At 38.1% G+C, this 27,688-nt stretch overlaps 1 protein-coding gene across 7 annotated transcripts in view; it reads right to left on the bottom strand.

Annotated features, from left to right (window-relative positions):
• CCDC73 (coiled-coil domain containing 73) overlaps window positions 1–27,688 on the bottom strand; it is a 221,504-nt gene that overhangs the window by 70,037 nt on the left and 123,779 nt on the right. The window contains exon 1 of one of the 7 annotated variants that reach the window (XM_054699289.1): window positions 9,012–9,046. The exons of 5 other annotated variants lie outside the window; for them this stretch is intronic. The gene's annotated coding sequence lies outside the window, so the exon portion shown is untranslated. One more of the 7 variants, XM_054699288.1, reaches the window with a different exon arrangement.

The following is a 27,688-nucleotide window of genomic DNA, read 5'->3' as shown; positions in this document are numbered from 1 at the left end:
TAGTTGTTGTCCTGAAAATGATAAAACAGTCACAGTTAAGAAGGGCATGGCTACCATATTGAAAAGTTTATATACCAAATGCTGAGACACCCCATCCCACCAGGCTTTTTCCTCTGCAGGGATCCCATGGTTGCTGCCAGACAGCACTCAAAGCAGGAGATCAGGAGTGTGTTTTTCAGGGAATTTGACTGGGACAAAGGGAAATAAATAATATGACACACAGAGTTGCCACATAAAACATTCTAGTCAGATTACCCTAAGACCATATCTAATAAGCTTTACCCAAACACCCAAAACTTTTAGTTTACCTTTTGGTGCCCCATTCTTTTTTTTTTTTTTTTTTTAAAGATTTATTATTTATTTATTTATTTATTTATTTATTTATTTGTACAAGCACTGGGTACAGTCAGAAGCGCGGGAGGGTGTGAGAATTCACCAGAGCCAGAGCGGGGAGCAGAGCAGGCAGAAGGACCGAAGTACACTGCTGAGGGGAGCAGCGGGCGGCAGGAGAGGTCTGCGCACCATGTGGGACCCTCCTCTGGTGGCCGGGGAGCAGCCGGGGATGGAACCGGCGCCGCAGAGGCCGCGGGCAGCTTCGCAACCCAGCACTCAACCGCTGCGCCACAGGGGAGGCCCTTGGTGCCCCATTCTTAAGTAAAAAAACAAAGAGTTAAAGACCAACAGAATTTCGAGGGAAAGTATCCAATCTCAAAAATAGGCTAAAACTGAAAAAAATTTTAAAGTACTATACAGGAAGCAAGTATTAAGCAGAAAGCTTTTCCAAAAGAAACATCATTAATATTTTTACTAAAAGAGTATAGGGCCTCCGTGGTGGTACAAGGGGTTAAGTCTCTTCACTATTAAGCTATCCGCAGCCAATGCAGCATGAGTTCAATGCCCGGCCAGGGAGCTGACCCACATGGCGTATCAGACCCCTCCTGTCTTGCCTGCTGCTCCTCTCAACAGTGTGTTTCAGTAGATCTGCCTGCTCTGCTCCCCACTCTGTCTCTTCTCACTCTCCACACCTCTGGCCTGTACCCCAATTCTTCCATGCAAAAATAATATCTTTTTTAAAAAATAAATAAGAGTATATACTGCATCTATGAAAAAAGGAAGATGTATCATAAAAGGAAGATTAACAGAAACAGTTCTTTTAAAAATTAAGGTAATAATAATAGATTTTGGCTTCTAATAGTAAACTTAATGCAGTATATACTTGTGTTGATTCTCAAAAACGAACAACTTAAACTTATATAATGTTATAAACGCAATGTTACAGGTCCCACATCTTCCCAAATACAGATAACTCTGAATAAAGTAACTGTAAAATCATGGAATTTCTTTGAAGGTATGAAGAGTACTTCTCCCTTACTAATTAGCTAGTCTATTAGAAATCCTCATCGTCCACTATAGAAATGGATAATGCCTAAAGCTGGAAAATGAAGACAGCAATAATGAAACATTATTTAAAGGTATGGAAGTAAATGCCTAAAGAAATCAAGTAGTCATTTAAAAATACTGACTGTATTTTTATTTCTAACACCTGGCTTCAAAGTGTTACTAGCAAACTATCATTTATTCATAAAATGTAATAAATTTATTATTTTAATACTTATACATACTTGTAATAGCATATGTATGACATAGTAAACATTATCTTGTGTTTATAATTTATATTACTTATTGTAGCTATTCATTATAAAATATATCTTAAAAATAGTCAATATTATAAAATGCCCTAAGCATTATTAAAACATTCAGTCTACTACTAATTCTATATTTCATAAGTACTGCAGAGACTTCTAAAGCTTTTTGTAAAAGTACATAATAAAAATCTACACCACAATTTAAGAGCTATAAAGCTCTTATATCTTTTAAAGTATTTATTAAAAATTACATCTTAAATACTCTACAGTGGAAAATAAGTTAGCCTATAATCCTGATAGGGGTCGGAGTAATAACACAAATGGACAAATTACACTGTCATTCTTCTTAAATTATTTAAGTTATTTAATTTGACCTGTAGATAGTCTCTTGTCTTCTCATCATGCCTGACTTTTAAGTGGGAGGTCTTCATTCATGATGATCCTTTAATAGAAGCAAAGCTTTCTCCATTTAACCCATGCTGTTATCAATCATGTACAGGGATAAATGAGCCTATAAGATTTTGCCAGTATCACAAATGACACTGTGACCTGAGGCCAACATCTTTATTTGCTTCTCCAGTGATTCACTTCAGCAGATATTAACCAATTTTATAATCCATGAAAGGCAAAATTAAAGGACACCATCCATAAAACAGAATAATTCCTATCAGCAACAAAGTGATGTGTGTATTATCTTATAAATTATATGGCCATACAGTGTGGTAATGTAATGAAGTAAAGATGGTAATAATCAAATGCCTGGGGCAAACGCTAATATGCATTTAATCACACAGCATGAAGCCATTTGTCACTACAGTTGAATGCATGTGTACATAAAATACATGAGTCACGTCCTTATTGTTATACTATAACAGCATCAATTTCACACTATCATTTCACATAATAACAACTGGTAGACTTTGACATTAGCTAAACATACAAAGAATGTAAACAAAATCATCTTTACAAATATAAGAAAAAAAATATGATTCTTCAGTAGCTAAAACATGTTTCCCAAAAAAGTATTTCTTAAAGAGCTATAACTTCTAAGTTTCTTTTTTCCCTTAAATTGCCCATAAGTTGGTTTCATCATACTGCCTTTTATTTTTAGGAATGCTACATGAAGGCAATATCCTGAATGCTACATGAGTCTTACAAGGATATTGCCATCATAATTATTAATATTTAAATGTAAAATATGAATGATATTTGTCACAAAAGGTAAACCCTTGTGCAAAAAACTGTATTCATGTTTTATATAAAATGACAGAATTGCTACTCCAGTCACTGGAAACTTCCTTACTCAACCCAAACCCTTTATGATAAAATTATAAATATATTTTCCTAGCGTGTCTCCCAACTAAATGTGAAGGACTAAAGGGTCTTTTAAGTTCCTCATAGCACAATGCCATACTGGGATTGATTATGTTTGCATTCATTCTATCTTGTAACTAGTAATTGTGTCAGCCATTACATTTAAAAATTTCTTCACCAGTAGTCAAGTCTCACACACTTTCATAAAATCACACTACCTACACAATAATTTACAAAAATCAGTTACTCAATATTTGTTGTGTTGTATGTTGTACTAAATTGAAGAGATCATTCATATTCTTTGGAAAAGGAGGGAGAAGAATACTTGGAAACCATGAGTCAACTAAGGTAGCATGTGCAGTGTTTCCTATATCTGTGACACACTTTAAGAAAGATGTCACCCTGCAATAGATCTAAAGAACAACAACTAAGGCCTCCCTGGTGGTGCAAGGGGTTAAGCACAATACTATGAAGCCATCCACAGCCTCTGCAGCATGAGTTCGATACCCTGGCTGGCCAGGGAGCTACCCACTTGGTGCAGCAGACTTCTCCTGTCTCACCCGCTGCTCCCCTCAGCAGTGAATTTCAGTCAGTCTGCATGTTCTGCTCCCCACTCTGTCTCTGGTGAATCCTCTCACTGCCCCCCACCATATCTCTGGCTTGTACCCCAGTTCTTGTATGCATAAATCTTTAAAAAAAAAAAAAAAAAAAAAGGACGGACAACTATGTAAGGAAGTCAAGGAAGTGTCCAAATACAGATTTTTAAAATTAAGACTTCCTGTATGGGGACAATAAAGAAAAAAAATTATATAGTTCAGTAAATTTTTCTTCAAGAAACAGTTGGTGATACAAATTTCACTATTGGTTGTTACCTTCAAAATCTAGAAAGGTAGATAATGCACTTATTCAAATAATTACAACTCTAGACATATATATCTGATGTTAACCAGATATAAAAAACATGATAGAAAGGGTGTTCTAAGTAGCCAAAGTTCAAAGTACTACAGTGCCTGAGCTTCACCTATAAATACGGATGTCAAACTAAGTTTTTATTTCTATTTGATAGTTAATTTGCAAGTGTCCTGTCTCATTACCAAAATAATTTTAATACAACAGTAAGTAGGAGAACTGGTGTCTAGCACTACTTGTAGCAATAAAACACTTAAATTTTAAAGTGAATGGTCTGATGGTGAGGAAATGAGCAAACTGGAAATTCTCTCCCGAAGGACCATTATGGAACCGTAACATGGTATTATAAATTCAACTAATATAAAGCAATGCAACAGAAATCTTTGATCAAGTACATAAAAACTAGTTTTGGCAAACTTATAAACATAGGGAAAACCTTTAAATATTTCTACAAATGCTTATAAACTTTAAACTCCAATTTTTTCCAAATATGAAGTGAGGATAAATTGCCAAAATGCCTTAATGGAGGCTGATTCTAATTCAACTGGATATTTATTGCTCACTGAACTTAATCTGAAAATAAGACTTTTAGTTTAATGAAAGTTACCAGTGCCAGAGAATATTATAAAGATTTTTTCTTATTAACAGAAAGTTTTTATGAGTCATAAGAAAGCAGAATGGCTTCCTGATGTATTTGTGTCATGTTAACGTTAGCAAACTGAACAAATAAAATACTTAAAAATGTGACTAATTTACAATAGAAATTTTAACCTAAAATATGTACATTACAACAAAAACATTTTTGCGTTAATTATCCATATGATCATTTCCCAAAGGTGATTTTGATGGGCACAAAGTACACAAGGTACATCTCTAAAAACTGGCTCCATGGTCAGATAAATCTGGAAAAAATAAATCCCCATTTCAGAGATTATACAACCATTAGCATAGTTAGAATTTGTTTAACATTAACCCAAATTTCACACATTTATATCTTGACCATGGAACACTTTTTTTTTTCATAATTCATAATCCAAATTAATATTCTGGGGAACATGTGCTCCAAAGAGTATATCTTAGGAATTTCTGATCTATAAAATTGTTCATGTTCTTACTTTGCTAGAATCCTGAACTTATTATAGTGAATAATTTCCCAATTAAAAAAAAACTGTACTCCACTAGTATATCAAAACTGATAAAATATCTTCAACAATTATATCAATCACTTTCTTCATTACAGCCCCTACACAAAAGTTCCCTACATGGTGTTCCATTAATAAGTACTTCCCCAAAAATGGGACCTCATGATCTAGTACAGTAAAACTGTAGAGTGTTATCCTTTTGTGGGTCAAGAAATTAATGTAATGGGTCTTCACCAAATTTTTTTTTTAATGAAAGACTAGACTTGACAGCAAATTTAGACAGCAAATTTAGGAATACAATGTTTATAGTACAGGTAAATACTGCTTTGTGTATATTTTATTTCAGGTGTATAAACATGCTGATACTGGATTGCATGTAAGATGTATTTCTTAATGTGGGTTGTAATCAAAAAGGATTAAGAAAGTTATGTGTACCAAAACGATTGGCTGAACCAGTTTCCTTTACTACAGTACTTTTTAGAGCCTTTAATGACTCTCCAAAAAGCTTTTCTGGCCACAGAAATCTTTCTTGATTGAAGTATTTCAAAGGACTAGTGTTCCCTAGAATACAATTTAAGAAATTGGAAACCATGCACCACCAGCTATCTCAAGGCACATTATATAAAACCAGTCTTTGATTCTCATCTCTTTCAGAATATCCTCAACCAGAATTCCCATCTTAACTGTTAGGGTGAGTTTAACCACTTCATTATTCTTCACTATTTGGTCAAATTTATAATAACTTTAATTTGATTAGCATGAAGTAAATTCTGGTGTAAGTGTGTAAATTCTGGCTCTTTTATGGTGGTGGACTGCGGGTGATTTGGTGGTGGGTGCACTATGGTGGTGATACCTGATGGGGGTATCCCAATATTACCTCACTTTAAAATAAAAAATTTAAGAAGCGGGCCTCCCCGGTGGCTCAGAGGTTGAGCGCTGGGTTGCGAAGCTGCCCGCTGCCTCTGCGGCGCCGGTTCGATCCCCGGCTACTCCCCGGCCACTGGAGGAGGGTCCCACATGGCGCCAGACCTCTCCTGCCACCCGCTGCTCCCCTCAGCAGGGTACTTCGGTCCTTCTGCCTGCTCTGCTCCCTGCTCTGGCTCTGGTGAGTTCTCTCACCCTCCCGCACTTCTGGCTGTACCCAGTGCTTGTATAAATAAATAAATAAGTCTAAAAAAAAAAAAAAGATTAAAAAAAATTATTCCCAATCAAAAAAAAAAAAAATTTAAGAAGCTAAAAGTAATAACAAAAAACAAAGAGTCTCTGGCTCTGTCACTTGCTGTGTTGTTATAGGCCTTGCATTGTTTTGTGTGTGTGTGTGTTTGTTTTTTTTTTTTTAAATTTATTTATTTATTTATTTATTTATGTAAGAACCAGGGTACAGGCCAGATGCGTGGGATGGTGAGAGGATTCACCAGAGACAGAGTGGGGAACAGAACAGGCAAACTGACGAAATACACTGCTGACGGGAGCAGCAAGCGCGACAGGATAGGTCTGCGCGCCATGTGGACCCTCACCGGCTGGCCAGGATCGAACCCGCGCTGCAGGGGCTGCGGACAGATTCACAGCGAGGTGCTCAACCACCTGAGCCACCAGGGGAGGCCACCTTGCATTGTTATTTAATGTCTGTCCCACACTTTCCTCATATGATATAAGGAGAATAATGGGAATACTAATTTTACAGGATTTGGGATTTGTTTCTTAGGATTAAATGAGATAATACACATAAAGTCTTTAGTCCAGCACCTGGCAAGTAGTAAGTATTCAACATAAGGTGTCTATTACAATCGAAATAGCAACAGTAGCTATGAGAGCCAGTCAAAAGTAAAAACTAAAAACACTATGCTGCCACCCAGTGGACATTAAGATATTAAAACTGACATCGGGTTCTTTTCTGACAATTAACACACTCTCAAGCTACATTAGCATACTCTTCTTCCAGTCAAGCCAGAAACGAGGGAAAGTGAAAAACACTCAAACTCATTACAGAAATAATTAGAAAAGAAAGCTGTGATGAACTGCAGAATAAATTCCACCCGCATATATTTGCAAACAAAGACGACTACAGGCATTTATTACATACAACTAAGGCGAAATGGCAAGTAATCAGGTATTAAAGGATTTCATTAATCCTTCAAGTGGAAAATTCTTAGTGAATCTTCACGTTTTCTTTCTAATTGGGGCACGGATTTAAAAGGTTCCCCATAAATGCCTTTAAAGTTATCATTATTTCCAAAAGCAAAGTGGAAGAGTAAGAAAACAAATAATTTAAATGTACAACCCAGCACTATCGGGATTGGCATTTCATTCTGAAGGAAATTCCATTTCAGTTTGCTTGTGCCAAACACTTCAAAAGGAATAAAATTACCAGCAGAATTAAACTGGAGAAATTTTCTTTGGGGAAGCTCCATACTTTTGTTAGGGGGAAAGGATGTCCTGAGCTAATTTCATACAGGCTTTGTGGACCCCACTCCAGACCAAGGCCATCAAGACACTTTTCTCGGGCCTCCCCGGTGGCGCAGCGGTTGAGCTCTGGGTTGCGAAGCTGCCCGCGGCCTCTGCAGCACCGGTTCGATCCCCGGCTGCTCCCCGGCCACCAGAGGAGGGACCCACATGGCGCGCAGACCTCTCCTGCCGCCCGCTGCTCCCCTCAGCAGTGTACTTCGGTCCTTCTACCTGCTCTGCTCCCCGCTCTGGCTCTGGTGAATTCTCCCACCCTCCCGTGCTTCTGACTGTACCCAGTGCATGTATAAACAAAACAAACAAACAAATAAATAAATAAATAAAAGCATGCCTCTATAAAAAAAAAAAAAAAAAAAAAAAAAAAAGACACTTTTCTCCCTGAGGAGCACATTTCCTCATTTGCCCTTCCCTTGTAAATAAACCTTTTATTAACCTTCAGTGTGTGCCTGCAGTAAAGTATTAATAAGTCCTTTTTAAGCGCGAGGGTGAGGACCCACAGGCAGGCAACCCGTTTCGTATCGGGGCTGCCCTATAAAACTTCCACAATTGTTCATCCTGCTGTTAGGCGGAAAAGGATGTCCTAAAGCTAATTCCATACAGACTTTGTGGACTCCACCCCCACCCCAGGCCAAAGCCAAAGCCACTGGGAACTCCAAATCCCATCCCCACCAAAGGGAAGGTGGCTGGGACCTGAGGGTGGGGTTAAGCAGCCAGGTTGAGATAAAAGGCAGACACGTGGGCTTTGGGGGATCCCCATTTTGGCTCTCGGCCAGCTCGCAGCGTCGGGCCAGCTCTGAGAGTGACTTTGGGTTTCCAGGTCGTCGGATCAGGTAGGACACATTAAAGACTTTATTTCCCTATTTTCTCCCTGAGCTGTACATTTTCCTTATTTCCTTTTCCCTTGTAAATAAACCTTTTATAAACCTTTTGTGTGTGTCTGTAGTGGAGTATTCATAAGTCCCTTTTAAGCGCGCGGGTGAGGACCCACAGCCAGGAACCCTTTCAATATCGGGGCTGCTCTATAACACTGCTAGAAGAACGTTTCCAACACCCTTCCAAAACACCCTGCACAGTAACTCCACCAAAGAAAGTCACAATTCACTGGCAACACTTCGAAATGCAACCTTTGAGCACCAGGCTTGTTTGAGAATTTGCACAAGAATGGTCAACACTGTTACATTGTATTTGTCATGCAAACAAAACCTAAAGCACATGAATAAGGCGTTTGCACTACTCCAGGATGAACAGACCCGCATTACTAACCCGCAGCCTCCGCACTGTTTCAGGAACAGCCTCGAGACACCCCAGGGAAGAAGGCGAGGTCCCTGGGCGAGGGCCTTCCCTGTCACGTGGGTGGAAGATTCCAGACCCCACCAACGCGACAGTCAGGATATGCTGGGGCAGGTCCACCCCTAGGTAACCAGAGGAAGGAAGGGGTCGGTCAGGCAGCCAGAAATGCAGGTTCAAACCCTTAAATGGACTCCAGCTGGAAAAAACCGCTTCTAACCTGCCCACCTACAAGCTACTAGTGAATTACCTCAGCCAAGCACCTCGTCTCCCCCAGTGCTTCCGGTTCACCTTTGACCCTACAGTGTTTCCGGTTTTCCAGGCCGCCCTACCGGAAGTCGGTGGGGACTCGGGTACACCTGTGTTAAGAGGGCGGGCGGGGGAGTATCAAAGTATTTGACTATTTTAAAGCTATAAGCCCCATGGAAAGATATCCCTGAATGTTCACGTTGTTCTTTAAGTAGAACATTTGTTGGCTACATATCCATGTTTTTAAAAATTCTTTGGCAGGGTAAGGAAAATCTAATGTGGTAGCTGTTGTGAGCAAAGGATACTGTAAGGCTAGAAACGGGAAAGAGGAAAACTATTCTTTGAATACCTTCTTTACATTTTTTCTGTGTGAATCGTGAATGTGTTATCGGTTCAAAAGGTATTATTTTTAAATGAAATAATAAAGAGAAATACTAGCTTTAATTAAACTGATGGTTTACACCTATTCCAGTATGGTAGGCAGAATGTAATTGTTAGGGGGAAAAGGATGTCCTAAAGCTAATTCCATACAGGCTTTGTGGACTCCACCCCCACCCCAGGCCAAAGCCAAAGCCACTGGGAACTCCAAATCCCATCCCCACCAAAGGGAAGGTGGCTGGGACCTGAGGGTGGGGTTAAGCAGCCAGGTTGGTATAAAGCCAGACACGTGGGCTTTGGAGGGGGGGGGTCCCCCATTTTGGCTCTCTGCCAGCCCGCAGCATCCGGCCTGCTCGGAGAGTGCCTCTGGGTTTCCAGGTTGGCGGATCGGGTAGGATGCATTAAAGACTTTATTTCCCTATTTTCTCCCTGAGTTGTACATTTTCCTTATTTCCTTTTCCCTTGTAAATAAACCTTTTATTAACCTTTTGTGTGTGCCTGTAGTGGAGTATTAATACGTCCCTTGTAAGCGCGCAGGTGAGGACCCACAGCCAGGCAACCGTTCGATATCGGGGCTGCCCAATAGCAGGATGGATTTCAGGTCTGTTACATAGTTTTTGCACGCTACCAAAATCTGAAATGGTTTTTGATCTCAAAATTTTTACCATATTTTCAAGTGAAACTATCTAGAACTCTTTGTACTTCCTTCAAATCTTTGTCCAAATGTCACCATATTGAATATACCTTGCCTGACTTCCCTATACAAAATAGCAATACCCATGCAGTCTGCTTTTTCCAAATCTTATTCTTCCTAACAGCCATGTGGTATACATGTTTATTGTCTGTATAAGCTTCAGAAAGACAGACTAGTTTAGCGCACTTGGCATATCAAATTCTAACACAATGTCTGGCATATAAATGCCAAATAAATGAATGAATGGAATATGATCTTTTAGTTTGCAATATGTTAATTATAACAGCTATAATTTAATAATGCCTAATATTTACTGATAATTTACTAAGTGTTCTACATATGTTACCTCATTTTAGTCTAATAACAACTCTACCTTTGTACATTAGAAAACTAAAATATAGAGAGGTTAAAGGGTTTGGCTTAATGATCATTGATCTTCAAATTCTATACAAACTACCCAATGATTGAGATATAAAATACAACTTGTTCTGAGGAGAAAGATAAAAAATAATTTTCAGGATTTTTGTGATTTCTCCCCTAATATATTCATTGTAGATATGTTATTTCAATGGTAAACAACATGATATCAATTGAAGTGCCTATTTTAAACTAAAGTTTTCTTAATCTTTTTTAAACAACCTCATTGTTAACAAGAACAATAAAATTAAGGGTATTCTTTCCTAGTGATCACACTTTTGAGGTAACATTCCAAGGGGAATAGTCAAATGAAGACTGAAGACAGGAGACTAGCAATTTGTAAAAGTTTATAGCAGTGGGCCTCCCCGGTGGCGCAGGTGGCGCAGCGGTTGAGCGCTGGGTTGCGAAGCTACCCGCAGCCTCTGCAGCGCCCGGTTCGATCGCCCTCAGGCGAGGGTCCCACACGGTGTGCAGACCTCTCCTGCCGCCCGGCTGCTCCCCTCAGCAGTGTACTTCATCACTTCATCAGTGCCTGCTCTGCTCTCCCCTCAGGCTCTGGTGAATTCTCTCACCCTCCCTCACTTCTGATTGTACCCAGTGCTTGTATAAATAAATAAGTAAATCTTCAAAAAAAAGTTTATAGCAATACTGTTTATAGTAATGAAATATTAAGTATGGTATTACTAAAATCATTGAACATTAAAAAACTATACATCAATAAATTTAAGCCCATATAACCCTTACAAAATTAATACACTGTTTCAATGCAAAAACTTATCCAAATGAAAAAGACAGAACCGAAAAAATAAGTACACTGATTAAACTTTAAATATCTTTGAATTCTGAGAAGGATCAGAAAAAAAAAAAAAACTTTAGCACAATGTAACTGATCATTTAAATTCATGAAATTTTTTTAATTATTAAAGAATTGAAGAAAATTATAAATGCTAAAGCCTTAACTAAGTTATAACTACATAGTGTTGCCTTAAACCATAGATAAAATTTTCTTTTATTGTACATACAGTAAGAGAACTCATGAAATGACCATCCTTGTAGTCCCTCAAAGAATTACAAGTCAAAATAAATTTGAGGTACTATTTTACTCCTATTGTTTTAGTATTTTGTTGTTGTTGAATCATAATACCCAATGCAGGTGAAGTCTGTGATTAAATTGATCAATCATACTTTTGTTGACTTTATAAATGTTGCAGCCTTTTTGGAAACCTTTTTGAAAGTATCTGGGCAGATGGTGTGCCCATTTAATGAACTATGGTAATACACAGGAGAACTTATGCAATGTTTTCCCTCACTCCTGGGAAATTGTACAAAAGAAATAACATGAGGAAAAAACTATGTTTGCAAACATATATACCATGATATTTTCCATAATAAAATGAAATTGGAAACAACCTAAATACCAAAATAAAAGAATGGCTGAGTAAATTATAGTGCACTACAATGTTCTGAAGATGGCACAAAAAAAAAAGAAAAATACAGTGAGGGAACAAATCCTTTTACTGTAATCATAGCATTGTTAGTGTATAGAATTTTTACTTATCAATAATTACCATAAGTGCTTAATTACATAATTATCATATGATTACTTAATGGACATATATTGGAAACAAAGCTGCCCACTCTTCTGCATCTGTGATCTAATTAACGGTATTAGTCAATTATGTGGGAAATGAAAGGAACAATCTAAAGACTATGAAAGAGGAAAAGCCATATCGTCTGTTTTATTCTACCCATCTCTCCCTAGCAGGATATTCTTTACCGGGTTGGGGAGAAGGTCTATAAAACTGCTAGTTTTACAGGATGTAAATAAGGATTCATTCTTAACCAGACACTCTTTCTCAAGTAGAAATTTTTCGCTCAAGCACCTCACAGCCAGAAGCCTTTAGACGTCATTCTATAAGGTATGTTGCCTTCCTTGTTTTTTTTTCCTCTCTGAACACCAGAATTTTGATTCTAGTAACTAGATAAAAACTACCTGCACCAGATATTTACGTCAAAATACCTAAAAGGTATATTAATGCAGTGTAATAAATGGAAATTGTATTTTTTCAAATGTCCACGTCTAACAATGGACTGAAAGTGATATCCCCAAAGTGAAAATGATTAGCTAAGTCTTTTAATTTTATTAATTTTTATTAATGGTTATATTTTATATAACCATGGTTGGTTATATTTTATAGTCAATGGTTATATGGTTATATTTTATAGTCAGTTCTGTTCAATGAGTTGGCTATTTTGTCTTTAAGTAAGTTGCTAACTGAAACATGCCCCATCTGAAAATTAATAAACATATATAAAATGTTCAGAATTCCATACCCTTCTTCCAATTGACTAGCATATCCTATAGACCCTCCTGGGATTTTCCAACCCCAACCCAAAGTTCCCTTAGCTTTTTCTGCTTCCTTAACCTTTATTGCCACTCTGCCTGCCTGAAAACATTTTTTCATTCCTTAAATTCCAGTTCACAGTTCCCACTGAAATTTCATCAACCATCTACTCCCTTCTAAATAGAATTAATCATTCCCTCCCTGGTACAATCACTGTATTCTGCATATCTTTATTGTAGTATTTACACACTGTACTATAATTATTTGTATTTTTTCTCCTAATAGAGTGTGAACTCCTTAAGAATGGGGTCTCTGGTCATATTTGCTTTTAAATCTTTTTTTTTTTTTTTTAAAGATTTATTTATTTATTTATTTTTAGATTTATTTATCTATTTATACATGCACTGGGTACAGCCAGAGGCGCGGGAGGGTGAGAGAATTCACCAGAGCCAGAGCAGGGAGCAGAACAGGCAGAAGGACCGAAGTACACTGCTGAGGGGAGCAGCGGGCAGCAGGAGAGGTCTGCGTGCCATGTGGGACCCTCCTCTGGTGGCCGGGAGGCCCTGCTTTTAAATCTTTTAATGGCTAGCCCAGTGGATGGTTTATAGTGGTTAAGAGCAAATGTCAGGCCTCCCCGGTGGCGCAGCGGTTGAGCGCTGGGTTGCGAAACTGCCCATGGCTTCTGCAGCGCCGGTTCGGTCCCCAGCTGCTCCCCGGCCTCCGGAGGAGGGTCCGGCATGGCGCGCAGACCTCTCCTGCCGCCCGCTGCTCCCCTCAGCAGTGTACTTCGGTCCTTCTGCCTGCTCTGCTCCCTGCTCTGCAGAGCTCTGGTGAATTCTCTCACTCTCCCGAGCTTCTGACTGTACCCAGTGCTTGTATAAACAAACAAACAAATAAAACATGCCTCTATTAAAAAAAAAAAATAAATCGCATGATTCTTTAAAAAAAAAAAAAAAAGAGCAAATGTCTTGATACAAATCCTGATTTTATCATTTACTAGCTGATGACCCAGGGCACAGCATCTGATCACTTCATGCCTCAAAATCCACATAAGCAAATGGGAATAATGATAGCATGTACCTCTAAGAGAAATATGATAAATAAGGTGCATACATTTCATAGTACTGTGCCTGACAAAAGTAAGCATTCAATGAGTGATTATTGTTATATTTATAATTATTATTTCTACTATTTTTTTAAATTTTTTTTAAGATTTATTTATTTACTTATACAAGAACCAGGGTACAGGCCAGATGCGCAGAAGGTGAGAGGGCTCACCGGAGACAAAGCGGGGAACAGAACAGGAAGACTGACGAAATACACTGCTGAGGGGAGCAGCGGGCGAGACAGGAGAGGTCTGCCAAGCCATGTGGGACCCTTACCGGCTGGCTGGGATCGAACTGGCACTGCAGAGGCTGCGGACAGCTTCACAGCACTGTGCTCAACCGCCTGCGCCACCAGGGGAGGCCCTAAATTTTAAATTTTTTTTAAACAATATTTTCTTACCCCTACCCCCTCAGGTTGAATCCACATAGAATTTCCTTCCCCAGAACTATTATTTTTAAAGACTAAGTAAGTTTAATTGTTTGAATGTAGTATTTAATGAATAAGTGAACTATATTTTATTTTTTATTTCTTTAAAGATTTATTTATTTATGCATACAAGAACTGGGGTACAGGCCAGAGGTGTGGGGGAGTGAGAGGATTCACCAGAGACACAGTAGGAAACAGAACAGGCAGACTGACTGAAATACACTGCTGAGGGGAGCAGCAGGGGGAGTCAGGAGAGGTCTGCTTGCTGCACCATGTAGGTAGCTCCCTGGCTGGGGATCGAACTTGTGCTGGAATAGCTGTAGACAGCTTCATAGGTTGCTTCTTAACCCCTTGTGCCACCAGGGAGGCCCAAGTGAGCTATATTTTAGATGCCTATCAGGCATCTAAATTCAAATCCAATTTATGAGAAGTTCTTTTCTTCTGTACTCTCCATTTTTCTCCTTTTAGCTCTCTGTCCTCATCCCTCCCTCAATTAATCTGATGTAACTTTATGTATATGCAGGCTAAAAGCTTCCCTCACTATGATTTCTGTGTTCTTTTTTATGAGTAGAATGTGAATCGTTATTATAATGCAGAATCGTTTTTATACTTGACATAGATTAAGGTCTCAAAATGTCTTAACCCAACCTTAACCATAAGTGTCAGAGAGTGAAACTATGTCATTTTTTCTTGATATAGTAAAGGGAGTGAGCATATTTACATGTCTCCCAAAACAGGTTCTCTATAATCACTATTTCACATCCTATATTAATAGGTCTGAAGCGACTTAGAGTTTGTCATGAATAAGCACAATGACTCCCTAGGAGAATAACAGGAGATAATATCTACCTTGAAGAATAATGGCATATGCACGAAGTAAATGAACACATTTCTACAGCCTACATAAATGCTATAGTGAATACAAGTGCTTATAACTTGTTACAATCAGGTCACTTACCACATTTCATTATAGTTATTTGTTTCCTTGCTTGTGGAAAGGGATAGTATCTTGTTCATCTTTGTATCTGCAACCTCAGCATAGGGTTTGGTACATGATATATATTTAATAAATATTTATACAGATATACTTAAATGTGAAGCCAAAGGTGCTGATAAAGAATTTCATGTAATTATTGGTAGTGCCACTTTTTGTGGCAGGAATCTCTAAAATTTTCTGGAAAAATAGAGTCCTCACTCTGGGATTTCACTTTGATATAGGTAAAAATGTAAAATGTTAGCTAACGCTGAACCTTCTGCACTCTCTTTCCTCTTATTTCTTTCAAACTGAGCCTAAAGATTTAGTCCATAACCTCAAAAAAAAAAAAAAAAAAAAAAGGTTTACGTGAAGCCTGTCTATATTGAATGCCTTTGATGAATAAAACAGGGATATTCCTTACTTGTTTTTTACATTGAAATTAAAAGACCCTACTTATGCTGAAGTATGTAGTGGAATGTTCATCTCTGCCCAAACTACACCCCCTTCTTCCTCCAAAATTCTTTGTAAACTGTAGATCAAACACCTACTCCCTGATTCAAACTCTGAAACAAAAGAGTAAATGCAGAGACAAGCCATCCAAAAAGAACAGAAATTTTTTTTCTACTGCGAAGAAAGTAGTTTTATCCTTACATAATATTTAATAAAGTAACTCGAACATATGAAGACTAATCTCTGAATAAGTACCTTCTCTGAAAGAAGGTACTTCCATTACTCAATATGACTAATGAGAAGCATCTCCCAGTATTCTGTTGCAAACTTAAAGGTGAAAAAATAAGGCAGTTACCCAGGTAGCTAATTCAATTTCCCCTCCAATTCTCTTCAATTGTTAATACAGACATATATTCAACATCTTATTTTATTCTGTTCATGTTAATGCTATTTAAAGTTTTATGTGATGTTCATAAGTATCTACTACCATTTATATACCTAAAGACTGCTTACAAACTTTTCAAGGACACAGCCTCCCTGCATTTCAATCACAGTAAATCCCTCTGACATTAATAGGAATTCCATATAAGTAGGAAAAGGATGAAAGAGCTCTTAAAACTTTTACTGCTATAAAATATACTAAAATGCTTGTTGGGCCCCTTTATTCATAGAGTTCAGTAGGTCAAATCAAGTATAAGAAGCTGTATTCCAAGTGTGGCTCTAAGTTTTAAAATATGTTTAAACACAAGGCCAACTTAAGGTAATTTTCTAAAGAAATCTTTCAGATCAGATTTATCTCACATTCAAATTTATAATTCAGTCAACATGGTTTGAAATGCCTTTATTGTCAATTTTACAAGATCAAGCAAGAGAGATTTGAACCAGTCTTTGGGAAAACTATGCTGCAACTTTTCAGTTAATTTCTGTCCCTATGCTCCCCCCTGCCCCACTTCTGACCAGTTCTCTGAGCCACCAGTGGGTCCTCTGTGGTGACGAAACAGATCTGACCACCATTATAGGCTCTAGGCCTGCACTCAAGTATTAAAGAGTTTTAGAGTTGGAAGGCAATAACATTCTCAATTCCAGCTGTAATTCTGAGGGTTGAAGCTCTGGTCAGAAGACCAGAAAATTCATATACTTTCCTCAAAGACAAAAAAAATTAATATTAATTCCTATTCTGTGGTTCTGTTACTGGGAAATCCCACTCTAAAACGGGTTGCCTGACTGTGGGTCCTCACCCACACGCTTAAAAGGGACTTACTGCAGGGCCTCCCCGGTGGCGCAGCGGTTGAGCGCTGGGTTGCGAAGCTGCCCGCGGCCTCTGCGGCGCCGGTTCAATCCCCGGCTGCTCCCCGGCCACGGGCGGAGGATCCCACATGGCGCGCAGACCTCTCCTGCCGCCTGCTGCTCCCCTCAGCAGTGTACTTCGGTCCTTCTGCCTGCTCTGCTCCCCGCTCTGGCTCTGGTGAATTCTCTCACCCTCCCGCGCTTCTGACTGTACCCAGTGCATGTATAAACAAAAAACAAACAAACAAACAAAATAAATAAATAAAACATGCCTCTATAAAAAAAAATAATAAAAAGATTTAAAAAAAAAAAAAAGGGGGACTTACTGCAGGCATACACAAAAGGTTAACAAAGGGTTTATTTACAAGGGAAGGGGAATGAGGAAATGAACAACTCAGGGAGAAAAGAGGAAGATAAAGTCTTAAATGCGTCATACCCGTTCCACTGACCTGGAATCCCAAATGACCTGCCAAGACCAAACCTGTCTGGCCAAGAGCAGGGCACCAAGTGTCCAAGACCCCACTAACATGGCTGGTTTTTATTTACAAACAGAGAAAATGGCTGCTTAACTCCGCCCTTAGGTCCTCGCAACTTCCCTTTGGGGATCATGGGATTCGCAGTTCCCAGTGTCTTGCTGGAGTCGGGTGGCATCCACAAAGCCTGTATGGAATTTGCTCAGGACATCCTTTTCCACTAACAGTTCCTTTCCAGACCTACTTAGGGTCTAAGACTCAGTATTGGAAAGTCTCCCTTTTTGTTATAAACTAATTTGACCCAAGATAGTAATAGTGTTTTGCTCACATTATTCTATGTGGACTTTTGAAAATGTGAATAATCTATGCACAGGAAGCCAGTTAATGGAGGTTAAAAATGGAAGTTTATTTCAGTTACTGATTGTAGCTATTTATGCAAAGCCAAAACCACTTAAAATAACACTGAGTTCTATTGGCTTGTGTTAACATGAGAGGAACAACAGGAAAAAGCATGGAAAAAATGTTAGTCTTCTAAGTAGACTTTTGTGAGGCAGTTAGCCTCCCCAGGTACAAATCACAGAATGAATATAAAGGCAGAATGGTCAAGGTCTCTTCTGGACTTTATGAAGGATGGCATCACGGTTGCCTGAAGAAAAAGGTTCGCACAGCAGAGAAATCTGATTTGGTAGCTCTAATGTGACCCCAGTCAGGCAACATTTTAAAAGCCCCATTTGATTCTGGTATGAATCTCTAGTACAAAATTCTGTTCTTAAGCAAGTAAAATCTCTAGACATATGAAAACATTCTGAAATTCCAAAGTAAGAAATCACCTAGAAACAGGGTCAGCAAACTTATTCTGTAAATAACCAGATAATGTTTTAGTTTTTGCAGGCCACTCTACACTGTGGCCACTAGACAGAGCTGCTCTGTAGCAAGAGTACAAGCACTGTAGCCTCTGCAGTGCAGTAACAGCCAAAGACGCTGCAAATAAAGGGGTGTGGCTGTACTACAATAAAATTTCATTCACACAAACAGGCAGCTGAGAACTGTAATTTGCTCACCCTTGACCTAGAGTAATCAGAAGAATGGCTCCCTCTAAAATAAATTCACTAAAAAACAAGAGAAAATCTTATGAACATATTCTGATTCATTTTTCTCAATAAGATTCAATAATAAATTGCATTCCTGAGAATAAAATAAGCAGTCATAAAAATGAAACAATTTGGGAACAGAAAAGATTGGATTTACAATGTTCTTGTCAAAATTAAAATTGTACTGAAGGCAGTATACAACAATGTTGGGTGCAGAATTAACAAAACAGAAGGCAAACTTACATAAACAACCAAAATTAAGAGACAAGGAATAAAATACCGGATGGTCTCACTCAGCAGGAATTGAGAAAACCTAAATAAGAGACCAGGTAAAAGACTAATCAATACAAAGTAAAAATCAAAATCAGCAAGCAACTATAAAACAGAGACACACTACGGGGCGCGGGGGAGGAGGGGGTGCGGAAAGGAAGGACTAGAGTCAAAATAAGGGGGGAGGTGCAATTGTATGGGGAATATAACCAAAATGAAAATGCATACATTGTGCAAAGATGAAAAAAGATGTAAGAATTATATAAAATAAAATATTTAAATAAAAAAAGAGATAAGGAATACATGCATGAATGAAAGGGATATGAAATAAGAATTCCTAGAAGACAATGTAACATGTAAAAGAAATAATCAAGTAAATGAAAAAATTCTTCTGAGCTAATAATTTAGCATGTGTGGTGGGTGAGACATCAGATGGCACAAGATAGGCTATGTGTGCTAATTGTTGAAACATAGTGATGACTAATATTTTGGTTTATAAGATGAGACCTATTTCATTTTGTACATTTTTATAAGAAACTGAATTTTAACTCACATGGATTTTTTAGTAATTATAATATATGTTAACTTTTTAGATGTCAAGGATAAAGCACAAAGAAGAAATCTAACCTATAATTCCATTGCCCAGATATTACCCTATCAATATTTTCATTATCTATCCTTCTAGTATTCTTTTATTTCTTGTGTTTATACCATTCAAATCATTTTATATATGCTACTTTGTATCTTTTCCTCTTTTGACATAATGGAAATAATTCTAATTTATCATTCTGTTTTAATTTTATTAATTAGGTCCAATAAAAGACATGTGTTTGACATTATCCTAAAGGCCATACACACAGGCTTATGAATTTGCAGCTCAACTTCAACTAATGTGGTAGGGAAATTTTTAAATGTAATTCAAAACTCACATCTTATGTATACAGGACAATTCAGTGATTAAAATATGGTGTCTTGGGCCTCCCCTGGTGGTGCAGCAGTTGAGCGCTGGGCAGTTGAGCTCTGGGCTGCTAAGCTGCCTGCAGCCTCTGCAGCGCCAGTTCGATCCCCAGCTGCCGGGTGAGGGTCCCACATGGCGCGCATCCCACCTCTCCTGCCGCCCATTGCTCCCCTCAGCAGTGTATTTTGACAGTCAGCTTGTTCTGTTCCCTGCTCTGGCTCTGGTGAATTCACTCACCCTCCCGCACTTCTGACTATACCCAGTGCTTGTATAAATAAGTAAATAAATCTTTAAAAAAATAAAATAAAATAAAATATGGTGTCGTCACAGAAATAAGATTAAGGAAATCTGTTTTTGTGTGCAAGCAACAAAAATCAATTCTGCCTAATATAAGCAGAAGAGGAATTTATTGGAGGGTATCTGACAGTTGACAAAATAAGAGAGGAGCCCAGAGCAGGAGATTCTGAGAATGGGCACAAGTCAAGGAAACCTGGGCAGCAGGAGCCACAACTCAAACAATCCCAGTCTGGTTAGGATGCTGGGAGGAGTCACCCTCTAAGACACAACTGACATCAGATCTTCAACACCCCTGTGTGCTCTTGCTGCCTCTACAGCTTTACAAGCAATTCTTAAATTGTTTCTGCATCTATGGCAGCATTCAAACATGTTCGACATTCAAAACCCTGAACTGGAATATCCAAGCGGTAAAGCTTAGATAAGTTACCTGTACCCTACCTACCACAAACTGGGGAGAAGGAAGATTATCCCTGTTTGGATTTGTAAGATCAGTCTTTCCAAAAATGTTCACACAAGCTTTTTCCAAGATGCACAGAATAGGTTTTTTCTAATACATATCACCCTGGCATGTGGAACTAAGGTTAGTTAAGGCTCTATGGGCCTTAGGAGAAACTGTTACCATAACCTTAAAGAATGCAGGTGACCTAGATTTAGGGACATCTCCAAAAATAACCTTTTTTTTTTTTTTTAAAGAAATCTATCTTAAGGTAGGGCAAACATCTTTTTTTTTTTTAAAGAAACCTTTTTTTTTTTTTAAAAAAGAAACCTATCTTAAGGTAGGGCAAACATCTAGAGGCAAGGTTTTATTTTATAAAATCTTCCACTCCTTGTCATATAGGACCCCTTTCTGTCTTCTTGATGCACTGGGTCCCTACCCTATTCCTTAGCAGAGCGAGGACTTAAGGCCTTTGTTGTCCCATTTACTTTAGAATTTATAGACATGTAAATCCTTCATACACATATAATTAAATATGGTGTTTTATCCTACAAATCTGTATGATTTACTTATTTGCTCTTTTTTTTTTTTTTTTTTTTAATTTTTTTTTTTTAATAGAGGCATGTTTTATTTATTTGTTTGTTTTGTTTGTTTTTGTTTATACATGCACTGGGTACAGTCAGAAGCGCAATCGCGGGAGGGTGAGAGAATTCACCAGAGCCAGAGCGGGGAGCAGAGCAGGCAGAAGGACCGAAGTACACTGCTGAGGGGAGCAGCGGGCGGCAGGAGAGGTCTGGCGCCATGTGGGACCCTCCTCCAGTGGCCGGGGAGCAGCCAGGGATCGAACCGGCGCCGCAGAGGCTGCGGGCAGCTTCGCAACCCAGCGCTCAACCACTGCACCACCGGGGAGGCCCTGCTCTTTTTTTTTTTTAATTTTTTTTTTTTAATAGAGGCATGTTTTTATTTATTTATTTATTTGTTTGCTTGTTTGTTTGTTTATACATGCACTGGGTACAGTCAGAAGCGCGGGAGGGTGAGAGAATTCACCAGAGCCAGAGCAGGGAGCAGAGCAGGCAGAAGGACCGAAGTACACTGCTGAGGGGAGCAGCGGGCGGCAGGAGAGGTCTGCGCGCCATGTGGGACCCTCCTCTGGTGGCCGGGGAGCAGTCGGGGATCGAACCGGTGCCGCAGAGGCCGCGGGCAGCTTCGCAACCCAGCGCTCAACCGCTGCGCCACCGGGGAGGCCCTTATTTGCTCTTCCACTCCAAAAGGAACAGTAGGGGAATTTTCCTCTGTCCACCAACAGTTTCAATAGTGGAAGGCAGACACTTACATACCACTAGCCTTTGCACACAATGGCAAATTGTTTTTAAATAGGAAGGAAGATGAATGGGAAAGGAATATAGAGAAAAAGAAATAGATATAGATCTGGATGTATGTAGATATGTGTAGATCTATAGAATTACAAATTGAAAAATAAATATATAGTTCTATTATTGTGAACCTAGTATATATATATATGTGTATATATATATATATATATATATATGGTTTTAGTCTTGATGTTATGACAAAAAATTACTATATGATTATGACCTGATCCTTCACTTTTAATATTCTCCTCCAAATTATGAGAACAATACTTACTTCTACTAATTTTGTTGATATGTTGTAAAGATAAATGATTTAATATCTGCTCACTGTGCTGAACACCTTAGGAAAAGAATGCATTATAGATACAAGTTATTTTAATTAGGGAAACTATAATTAGTAAAGTTCATAATATTTGCTTGCTTTAGACATAGATAACACTCAAATGTTTCTAAGTCAAACGGTTACTGGAAATTGTAGATGTTTTTACTCTAATTATATTAATATAGACATATAAATTTAAGGTTTAAAATTGCATTAATTTGGAGTAACTTTTTAAACTTCATTTATTTAAAATACAAGCTTGGAATTGAAGAGGGGAAGAAAAATGCATAGACTGTTCAGTTGGTTGGATCTGTTACATTAATTTCACAATCTGTGAAGGAGTGGATTGCCCCTTGAATGGTAATGGAAATTAGTTTCTTTATTTCTTCATTAAAACTGTGGGAGGAAAATTAATACCCTCTTCAGCTTTTCCAAATTAATAGAATATATCTTTATTAAAATGATGAATGTACATGCCTACTTGCTTTTTGGTTGAGAGACTCTCTAACTCATAGAAAGACTAAACTTAAAGCTGAGACACTTAGACATTGTCTTGTTAAGGAAACTGAGTTTCAGTGAGCCTGAATTAGTTTCCCAAGGTCACACAGTTAATTAAGGACAAAGCAAAACTAGAAACGTGGGTGTCTAACTCAATCCAGTGTGCTTTCAAATCCATCAAATCATAAACAGGGAAAAGGAAATTTTTTTATTATATTTTTCATATTGTTAGTCTATATAATATTCTCAGTTCCTTTGTCCTGAGGGGTAGTAAGCCCCTGCAACACAATGGAAGAAAATTTGTACCTTTTCCCAATTTTCTTTTTGTAAGGTATAAGTGAAAAGCAGTAGACCCACTGTCTTTTACTATTCCATACATGAATAACATGAATCCCAGACACACACTCCTGTGTGTACACACACCAGGGTGTGCTTCCATCCATTTTAGGAACTAAGACATACTATTGGAGGTGACAGATGTGAACTAGACTTATCACAGTGATTGTTTTATAATGCACACAAATATTGAGACATTATGCTGTACAGCTGAAACTAACATATTGTTACATGTCAATTATATCTCAAATTTTTAAAAAGCACCATTGAAGCCTTTTCTCTAGTATCTCCCTGATTACATCCTTTTTCCTATACTCAGATAACACTTATCTGTCTTTTTTTCTTTTCCGTCATTTCTTTGCTTTTCTTTATAATTTTACTTTATGTAAATGTGTCTCTAATTCACACACTGTTTAGTCTGTGCAGGTTTTCAAACTTTATAAAATTGGTATAAATGTAAATATTCCCCTATAACTTTTCACTCAGCATTCCACAAATTAAAACTACTCACCTGTTCAGAAATCATCATTGACTTTCTCTCTTTCTACTGAACTCAATACAAAATCTTCAGTCTATTCATTGAAGACATCCCACAATATGGCCTCATCACATATTTCCAATGTTCTTTTAGCCTCCACTTCCTTACACATACCTTATGACCCATTCAAAATCACAGTCATTGTTTCCCAAAACATGACCCATAATTTCTCATCTCCATGTTGTAATAGTCTAATGTTGAAAATTCACATCACAGGTGCTTCAAATCTCTCCCTTGCCCATGGAAGATATTCCCAATTAGTCATCCCCACCTTCCCACTCATCTGGGATACAATGTCTCAACACAGTGCTACAGACAACCATTACCAATGAGCCCCAGTTGGCACCTGAGGTGAAATTACCTTGCCATTCCTGAAATAATCCTTTCACCCGGCCTTCACCCCAGCTTCTCTTCTTGAATTTATTCCCATAAATTGAGGTGCACTTTAAACGTTCCCTCTTCTAGAGAGCCTTTTGAGAGTCCATCCTCTACCTCTACCACCCTTTAGTTCTCTAAGCACATTACAAGACTCTCACACTTATTTCATTTTCCCCTGTTGTGTTTCTTGCGTGTGCTGTCTTCTGTCCTTTTTTGAACCTTAAGTGTCTTTTTTTTTTTTTTAAAGAAGCATGTATTTTTTTATTTATTTATGATTTATTTGTTTGCTTCTTTGTTTTGTTTATACATGCACTGGGTACAGTCAGAAGTGCGGGAGGGTGAGAGAATTCACCAGAGCCAGAGCGGGGAGCAGAGCAGGCAGAAGGACCGAAGTACACTGCTGAGGGGAGCAGCGGGCGGCAGGAGAGGTCTGCACGCCATGTGGGACCCTCCTCAGGTGGCCGGGGAGCAGCCGGGGATCGAACCTGCGCTGCAGAGGCCAAGGGCAGCTTCGCAACCCAGCGCTCAACCACTGCGCCATCGGGGAGGCCTGAACCTTAAGTGTCTTAAGGCACTAAAAGCAGTGAAGAGTCCAGATTCTGGAGCCAGACTGCCTGGCTTTCTCACATCTAGTTGTGAGCACTTGTGCAAGTTGTTCAATATTTTTGAATTACAGTCCCCTCATCTGTAAAGAAGACATAATAATTGGAAAGATGTGAAAATTTAATGAGAAAATGTAAATCAAATGCTTAGCTGAGAGCCACACAGGGATCTTCAGCCTTCAAAATAGTAAATATTTCTCAAAAACTTAAACACAGTTACCATATGACTCAGTAGTTCCACTCCTAGTTATATGCCCAAGAAAATTAAAAGCATACGTTTACACAAAACTTGTACATGAATGTTAATAGCAACACTATCACTATAATCAAAAAATGGAAGCAGACTAGACGTCCATCAACTGATGAACTGATAAACAAAATGTGGTACAGCCACATGGAATATTAGTTTATTCCACATGGAATATTAGTTTAATATTAAAATCATCAAATATCACTACATGCTACAACATGGATGAAACTTGAAAGAAGTCGGTCACAAAAAAGGCCTTATGTTATATGATTCCATTTATATGAAATGTCCAGAATAGTGAATCCATAGAAACAGAAATAGATTAGTGGCTTCTAGGGGTTAGAGGAAGAGGAAAAGGGAGTGACTGATTAAAAACTATGGGGCTTCTTTTTGGAGTAACAAAATTGCTCTAGAATTACATATATTGTTGTATCTAATTCAACAATATGGTTGTATAACATTGTGAATATACTAAAGCCCACTGAATTATACACTTAAAATGGCCTCTGTGACGCCGGTTCGATCCCCGGCTGCTCCCAGGCCACCAGAGGAGGATCCCACATGGCGCGCAGACCCCTCCTGCCGCCCGCTGCTCCCCTCAGCAGTGTACTTCGGTCCCTCTGCCTGCTCTGCTCCCCGCTCTGGCTCTGGTGAATTCTCTCACCCTCCCATGCTTCTGACTGTACCCAATGCATGTATAAAAAAAACAAACAAACAAGCAAATAAATAAATAAAATGAAAAGATTTACTTATTAATTCTTATGATAAATATTAATTGAGCATTTGCCAGGCACTATACTAGGCAGTGAAGAAAACTATTATGTTAAACCATATGAAATTGCTGATATTCAAGTATTTTTGATTTATAACAATGGCGGTTTTATATGGTTCAAACTAGGGAAATTGCAGAAATTCCTTACAGAGGGGGAAAAGAAAGAGTTGAAATTACAACTTAGAACAAATAAGAGGGAATAAAAGAGGGAAAGAGAAAGATAGATTTGGGAAATTTAAAAAGGGATCATATAAATGAAAATAAAACAATAAAAATATATGATAACATAAACTCATAATAAATTCTTAATAATTAATGGAATTTATCCAGACTTTATTGAGTATATAACACAGATAATCTCATAGTAGGCTCAATATGTGCCTCAAAAGAAAGAGAAAATATCATTCTCCTTAAAAAGACAAATCAATCTTCCTCACATTTCTAAACACTGTATTCTGACAATAAAAGAAAATAAATATTGAGGCAGTGAGAACTGGGAAACTGGTTGTAGAAATAAGGAAACTGGATGTAGAAACACAAAAATATCTATAAATACAATTCAGTACAAGTCTGAGGAAAAGGTAACAAAATTAGGAAAAAACAAAATATAATTTCTGAGATCAATTTTATAGCAATGTTACCTGATAACACAAGAATGAAAAATATACATAAAGTTATCAGAATAGAGAGGCCAATGAAGGTAAATCTAAAATTGTCTTAATATCTATTTTTTGCCTCCTAGAAAATCATGTAATTGTGTAATTGTGAGTGAACAAATTATAAAATAGTTTATTTGTATATGTACAAAAACTCAAATTCATATTTTAATATAATTGATCCTTTTTTAAGATTTATTTAATTTATTTATAGTGGGGTGTAGGCCAGAGGTGTGGAGGGTGAGAGGATTCACCAGAGACAGAATGGGGAGCAGAACAGGTGGATTGACTGAAATACACTGCTGAGGGGAACAGGGGGTGAGACAGGAGCGGTCTGCTGCACCATGTGGGTTGGCTCCCTGGCTGGGGATCAAACTCCCGCTGCAGTGGCTGCCAACAGCCTCATCGTGCTGAGACTTAACTCCTTGCACCACCAGGGAGGCCCCAATTGATCCCCTTTCATAACATAAATGCTAGACAAAAGCAAGTCAAGCTATCCAGAACAGGGAAGAGTAATTAGAAAACTACCTAAACAGAACCCTCTTTACACCTACATTGAAGAACCATAGTTTTAGCCTAGGAAGGCATCTTAGAATTCGTTCAGACCAAACCCTCACCATCTCAGAAGAGGCAGAGGGAATTCAGAGAAGTGATTTATTCAAAGTCTTCTAACTAGAGAGAAACAGATTTAGAGATAGAACTTATTCTTTCATTCACTTGGCCCTTAGGAAGTCCTCCTATGTGTCAGGTAAGGGACAGGAATTGTTGAATTTTTTGCTGGTTCAAGGAGTTATGAGATGGTAACATGAGTGTGAGTAAAAGAGAGGCATAAACTGCTCAAGTCATACTGTACTTTAGTAAAAGAAACAATGCTTAAGACTCCAGTTATATTCCAAAAGGTAGTTTTTGAGAACTCTTGTTTGAGAGTTTTAAGCTAGGGTGTTATGTGAAAAAAAAAAAAGGTGAATCCTTCACCAAAGCTGGATAAATAGGATCCTGGTTTACAGATTTCCTAAGAGTTCTTCCAAGTACTGTATGTCTCTCATCCATACCAGCAACATCAATGCTGTTTATTATCCTTCTTTGATGCAAAATTAATGCATGATTCTTAAATACTGCCAATTGTATAAATAGAAATCAGTGAATTGCTTTCTTTTACAAATTGAGTGTGAAAAGTGAGTTTTTGCAATTGACGCTAAATAAATTCATGTATTAAAAAAGTATGTTTATTTATAATATGATAAATACCTGAACATGGGTTTATTTAAAATAAGCCAAAAAATTGTGGGGTAATCGGAGTAAAATTATAATAAAATGAACTGATAAGTGAAATAATTAATTATAATTG

This window comes from Talpa occidentalis, unplaced genomic scaffold, assembly GCF_014898055.3.
Source record: "Talpa occidentalis isolate TD23 unplaced genomic scaffold, MPIMG_talOcc4v2.1 talOcc4.3, whole genome shotgun sequence".
Lineage (NCBI taxonomy): Eukaryota > Metazoa > Chordata > Mammalia > Eulipotyphla > Talpidae > Talpa > Talpa occidentalis.
This window is presented reverse-complemented; position numbering and strand designations above follow the sequence as displayed.